This window comes from Elephas maximus, chromosome 3, assembly GCF_024166365.1.
Source record: "Elephas maximus indicus isolate mEleMax1 chromosome 3, mEleMax1 primary haplotype, whole genome shotgun sequence".
NCBI lineage: Eukaryota > Metazoa > Chordata > Mammalia > Proboscidea > Elephantidae > Elephas > Elephas maximus.
Genome location: NC_064821.1, coordinates 16,589,838 through 16,596,901, shown reverse-complemented (window position 1 = coordinate 16,596,901; position 7,064 = coordinate 16,589,838). Strand labels below are relative to the sequence as shown.

Below are 7,064 nucleotides of genomic sequence, written 5' to 3'. Positions count from 1 at the left end.
TTTTATATCTCAAAAGAGATTGGCTTAAAACACTATCTAATCTTGTAGAACTCATCAATATAACTGCCACTAATGCATCGCCTTACATCATAGTGATAGGATTTACAACACATAGGGAAATCACTTCAGATGACAAAATGATAGACAATCATACAATACTGGGAATCATGACCTGGACAATTTGACAGACATTTTGGTGGGACACAATTCAATACATGACAACAATTAAGGGAAAAATATCTCTAAAGGCTCCTCAGGGGCAATAATGACTTGTGAAATGCTGGCCCAGAAGTCTGGAGGGAGGGGAGTATTTGGTGAGAAGTGACTCCCAGATAGGTCCCTGCGTGGTGCAAAAGGTTTTGGCTGGACTACTAACCTAAAGGTTGGTAGTTAGAACCCTCCCAGCATACCATGGAAGAAAGGCCTAGCAATCTGCTTCTGTAAAAGATGACAGCCAAGAAAACTCTATGGAGCAGTTCTACTCTAACAAACACATGGGGTCGCCATGAGTCAAAATCTACTCATGGCAAATGTTTTGGTTTAACTCTCAGAAGACCCCCATGCATCTATCAGTTGATCATACTGTGGAGGCTTGCCTGTTGCTGTGATACTAGAAGTTATGCCACTGGTATTCAAATAAACCAGCATAGTCACCTATGGATGACAGGTTTCAGCTGAGCTTCCAGATTAAGACAGACTAGGAAGAAGGACCTGGAGGTCCACTTCTGGGAAGAATTAGCCAGTGAAAATCTTATGAATAGCAGTGCAACATTGATAAAGGTTCAAAACATGAGCCCTTGATGTTGGAAGGCACTCACTCAAAATACGACTGGGGAGAGCTGCCTCCTCAAAGTAGAGTTGATCTTAATGATGTGGATGGAGTCAAGCTTTCAGGACCTTCTATTGTTGATGTGGGAGGACTCAAAAGGAGAAGGAAGAGCTGCAAACATCCATTAATAACCAGAACGTGGAATGTATGAAGTACGAATTTAGGAAAATTGGAAATGGTCAAAAATGAAATGGAGAGCATAAATGTCAACATCTTAGGCATTAGTGAGCTGAAATGGACTGGTACTGGCCACTTTGAATTGGATAATCTTATGGTATGCTATGGCGGGAATGACAAATTGGAGAGGAATCCTTGCATTCATTGTCAAAAAGAACATTTCAATATCTATCCTGAAGAACAATGCTGTCAGCGATAGGATAATATCCATATGCCTACATGGAACACAGGTGAATGCAAGTATTATTCAAATTTATGCACCAACCACAAAGGCCAAAGATGAAGAAATTGAAGATTTTTACCAACTTCTGCAGTCTGAAATTCATCAAACATGCAATCAGGATACATTGGTAATTACTGGTGATTGGAATGCAAAAGTTGGAAACAAAGAAGGATCGGTAATTGGAAAATATGGCCTTGGTGATAGAAACAACTGCGGAGATCACATGATAGAATTTTGGAAGACCAGTGACTTCCTCATGCAAATATCTTTTTTCACCAGCATAAATGGCGACTACACATGTCAATCTCACCAGATGGAATACACAGGAATTAAATCGACTACATCTCTAGAAACAGATGATGGAAAATCTCAATATCATCAGTCAGAACAAGGCCAGGGACCGACTGTGGATCAGACCATCAATTGCTTATATTCAAGTTCAAGTTGAAACTGAAGAAAACTGGAGCAAGTCCATGAGAGTCAAAATATGACTTGAATATATCCCACCTGAATTTAGAGACGGTCCCAAGAGTAGTTTTGAGATGTCGAACACTAATAACTAAAGACCAGAGGAATTAAGGAATGACATCAAGGACATCATACATGAAGAAAACAAGCAGTCACTAAAAAAATAGGAAAGAAAAACCATAATGGACATCAGAAGAGACTCTGAAACCTGATCGGCATTTCTCAAGCTGAAAAACTGAAGAAAAGATTCAAGCTTCGAGTTGGAATATTGAAGGATTCTACTGAGAAAATATTAAATGACGCTGGAAGCCAGTAATTATCAATGCAACTTCATTGCATGTTTGATCAATTTCAAACTGTGGAAGTTGGTAAAAACCTTCAATTCCTTTTTCTTTGATCTTAGTGGTTGGCAGGTAAATTTGAATAATAGTCATATTATTATTAACTCATATTAACTCGTCTTCCTTGTAAGCCTACGGTTATTATCCTATCACTGACAGTATTGTACTTTAGGATAGATCTTGAAATGTTTTTAAAAATGAACACGATCCCATTCCTCTTCAATTTGTTATTCCTGGCATAGTAGACCATATGATTGTCTAATTCAAAATGGCCAATATCACTCCACTTCAGCTCAAAAACCAAAAAAAAAGAACAAAACCCGTTGCCATCGAGTTGATTCTGACTCATGGCGAACCTATAGGACAAAGTAGAACTGCCCTGTATGGTTTCCCAGGAGTGCCTGGTGGATTCAAACTGCCGACCTTTTGGTTAGCAGCCGTAGCTCTTAACCACTATGCTACCAGGGTTTCCCACTTCAGCTCACTAATACCGAAAATATCGATGTTTATGTGTTTCATTTCACTTTTGATGATTTAGTATTTTCCTAGATTCATGCTTTGTACATTCCACCTTCTGGTTACTAATGGATGTCTGCAGCTGTTTCTTCTCATTTTGAGTCATGCCACACCAGCAAATGAAGGTCCCCAAAACTTGTTAAAATGCAAATTCTGATTTGGCAAGTCTGGGTGCGCTAGGATACTGCATTCTTAAGAAATTCCCAGGTGATTCTGATCCTGCTGGTCCAAAGATCACACTTTGAATAATCAGACTAGAGAGCATACAATTTTGGGTCTGTGTTTAGTTTTCCAGATAGAAGTGGCAGCAAAGGAAAGAGTGGAAGTGTTTAGAATTCCACAACTGAAGAAAAGTAGACTAAAGCAATACTTTATTAATTCCTCTACTTCCAATGAAAGGCAACATTTCTGTGTTATAGGTTTGCTGATAATTGAATGGTGGTTTTGCCTCTGTCCCGGTAGGTATTTCATTCACATGGAATCAGCAAATCAAACACATGTTTCAGAATTTCTTCTTCTGGGATTTTCAGTGAAGTTAGAGATTCAGCTCATTCTCTTTGGGCTGTTCCTATCCATTTACCTGGTCACCTTCACTGGGAACTTACTGATCATCCTGGCCATCAGTGCTGAGTCCCAACTCCACACACCTATGTACTTCTTCCTCTCCAACTTGTCCTTTGCTGACATCTGTTTCACCTCTACCACTATACTAAAGATGCTGGTGAATATCAAGATGCAGAGCAAATCCATCCTCTATGAAGGCTGCCCCACCCAGATTTTTTTTTTTCATTGTTTTTGGATGCCTGGACAATTTACTCCTGACCGTGATGGCCTATGACCGCTTCGTGGCAATCTGTCACCCCCTGAACTACACAGTCATCATGAACCCCCGGCTCTGTGGACAGCTGATTCTGGGGTCCTGGTGCCTCAGTGTCATGGGATCCATGCTAGAAATTTTGCCAGTTTTGAAGCTGTCCTTCTGCACATACACAGAAATCCCCCACTTTTTTGTGATCTTCCTGAAGTCCTGAAGCTCACCTGTTCTGACACCCTAATCAATAACATTGTGGTGTACTTGGTGACTGGCTTCCTGGCCTTCATTCCTTTCACTGGAATACTTTTCTCTTATTCTCAGATTGCCTCCTCCATATTGACAATTTCATCAGCCGGAGGGAAGTATAAAGCTTTTTCCACTTGTGGGTCTCACCTCTCTGTTGTCTCCTTATTCTGTGGCACAGGCCTTGGGGTCTACCTCAGCTCTGCAGCCACACCGACCTCTAGAACAAGTCTGATGGCTTCGGTGATGTATACCATGATCACACCCATGTTGAATCCCTTCATCTACAGTCTAAGGAACAGGGACATTAAAGGGGTACTGGGGAGGCTCCTTGGAAGGGCAGCTGCCTCTCAGTGATGGATCTGTTGGAGGACCATCATGAGTAGCAGGGCTAACACCACTGATGGCCAGAAATCCTGGCCACTTTCACCCAACAGTTTGACGCTGTGTAGTTTTATATGTTTTATGCAACTCTTTCCTTGGGTCTTCCTTTGGTGTCTTTCCTATGCTCTCTACTGATCATAAAGTTATATATTAGGTGCCCCTTTTCACTTTCTCATAGATTTTAGATGTATCCAAGCAGCAGTTTATCCTCTTTTATTTTTGTTATCACTATAATTTACCAGGTCTTGATTTTCACCATTTTTTAAGACACTTTTTCATCAGTAACACCTTCAAATGCACACTATGGTTGAAGCACTGAACCTGGCCCTTTACCTGTTTTTGTAAATGAAGTTTCATTGGAACACATCCATGCATATCGGTGTATGTGCTGTCTATGGCTGCCTTCCTGTTGCAACAACAAAGCTGTGTCATTGCCGCAGAAAGTACCTGTCCTGCAAAGCCTGACATACATATTTACCATCTGGCTCTTTACTGAAAAGGTTACCAATACTTTGAATTAAAGTATTCCCATCTCTTCTATTCTGAACTTTCTTCCTTAAGCATCTCAGGATAACACCAATATTCTATAGTAGTAACATGAAATTCTACACAAAACTCCTTTCTTGCAATTAATATATGTGATTAGAATTTTTTTTTCTGTATATGTGCTTCAGTAAATCAAACAATAAATGGTACTTTTCCTAATAACCTAAATAGGAATTAGCGTAGAGGCTGGAACTTTGTATTTTTTTATATCTTCATATTCCTTCTACCAACAAAATCTCTGAAACAGAAAAAAAGTGAAATAATTTTTTGAATGAATAAATCTAAATTAGTTTAAATTCTAGCTTCCGTTATGCTGTGTCATGGATTCAAAATCATATCTATAGACTGAGGACTCCAAAATGCCTATCTCCAGATAGGATCATTCCAGATTTATAGATCCTCCACGTGGATGTTTAATAGCTACATCAAGTTCGATATGTCCAAAATCCTAATCTTTGTTTTTGTTATTAGGTCTCATCCAGTCGATTCTGACTCATAGCAACCCTATGTACAACAGAACAAAAAACTGCCCGGTCCTGCACATCTTCACAATTGCTGTTATGCTTGAGCTCATTGTTGCAGCCACTTTGTCAATGTAGCTCATTTTGGGTCTTCCTCTCTTTCGCTGACCCTTTATTTTATGGAGCACGATGTCCTTCTCCAGGGACTGGTCCCTCGTTGTAGCATGGCCAAAATAATATGAGACAAAGTCTTGACATTTCAGCTCCTAAGGAATTTATAACATTTGGTTGCCAACACCATGATGTGTCAACATTTTTCCCTTCTCAACCTTGAGTTTCCCATTATCAGCTTTCCTGTCTCCTTCTGCCTTCTATTCCTTGCCCCTGGTCTGATGTGCCTATCTAGTCTCATTTTGTTTTATCTGCCGGTCTAGTCTTTGGCTGAAGGGAGAACCTCAGGAGTGACTTTAGTATTGAGCTAAGAGGGAGTCTTGGGGCCATACTTCACGAATGTTTTTGATAGACAAAGACTCCATCTCAAATGTTTACAAAATGCCCAGCGAAGAGTACACTGATCAATGGAGCTCAGAAACAGGGAGAAAAGAACACCAGGAGGAAGGGCCCAGGGGAGGGGACACACATATCTAGAACCAAGATGCTCCCAAGGGTAAAACTACTACCAGTCTAGAGTTCCTTTCTATATGAATTCTCTCTCATGGGAACCAAATTGTTCAGAGAATATAGCAGCAATAGAACAATTAATTTAAAGAGGCTTTGTGAGAATTCAACTTCTGAGGCCTCAGAAATGTGAAATATACTATCTACCCCCAAACCTACAGTTTAAATGTCCCAGAAAGGAGGGAGCTCAGCTGTGCCCTTTCAGAGAAAGAATGGTTGAGATCACCACCCTGCCAGTCCTTGGAGCTGAGTTGAACCTCCATCACACAGGGAAGAAAATGTCCTCAGGGAAGGTCTCCTAAGTGTCAGCTATGGGAGACAGGTATGGAGGCAGGCAGAGCTCTCAGACAAGTTCTGGTGGTACAAATGGGCATAATATGACAATAGAGTGTCTGTTCAAGTAAAGATTCTATATAAAACTGAAAAGAAAACCTAAAGACTGAAAGAAAAAATTTGGAATCCATATATCAGACAAATGCCTTTTGCTGTTGTTAGGTGCTGTCGAGTCAGTACTCACTCACATTGACCCTATGTACAACAAAATGAAACACTGCATGGTGCTGTACCACCCTCACAATCATTGCTATGTTTGAGCCCGTTGTTGCAGCCACTGTGTCAAGCCATATCATTGAGTGTCTTCCTCTTTTTTGCTGACGCTATATTTTATCAAGCGTGATGTCCTCTTCCAGGGACTGGTCTCTCCTAACACATCCAAAGTACATGAGACGAAGTCTTGCTATCCTTCTAAGGAGAATTCTGACTGTATTTCTTCTAGACAAATTTGTTCATTTATCTGGCAGTCTATGGTATATTCAATGTTCTTCACCAATACCATAATTCAAAGGCATCAACCCTTCTTCTGTCTTCCTTATTCATTCATCTCACATACTTTGGACACATTAACAGGACAGACCAGTCCCTGGAGAAGGACATTATAGTTGGTAAAGTAGATGGTCAACTAAAAAGAGGAAGACCTTCAATGAGATGGATTGACACATTGGCTGCAAGAATGTGCTCATATATAACAATGATTGTGAGAATGGTGCAGGACCAGGAAGTGTTTTGTTCTGTTATACTGAGAATGGTGCAGGACCAGGAAGTGTTTTGTTCTGTTATACATAGAGTCACTATGAGTCACAACTGACTCGATGGCATTTAATAATAACAAAATACCAATCAAAAATTTTGTATCCACATTGAGATCTGCTGTTTCCATTACCTGGAAGATTTAGTACAAGAAGAAAGAAAAGTAAAATGTCTCATAAATAACTTTATGTACATGACTTTAGCTATTTCATTAAATTTTATATATTAATAACACATATATTGTCTGTCAGTTCCACTACACTATCAGTTTGTTGCAGTGTGGTGGCTTGTGTGTTGC

General features: G+C 40.0%; 1 pseudogene; it reads left to right on the top strand.

Annotated features, from left to right (window-relative positions):
* Window positions 1-3,029: 3,029 nt before the first annotated feature.
* LOC126070929 (olfactory receptor 7C1-like) lies at window positions 3,030-3,968 on the top strand (annotated as a pseudogene).
* The last annotated feature ends 3,096 nt before the right edge of the window (window positions 3,969-7,064 follow it).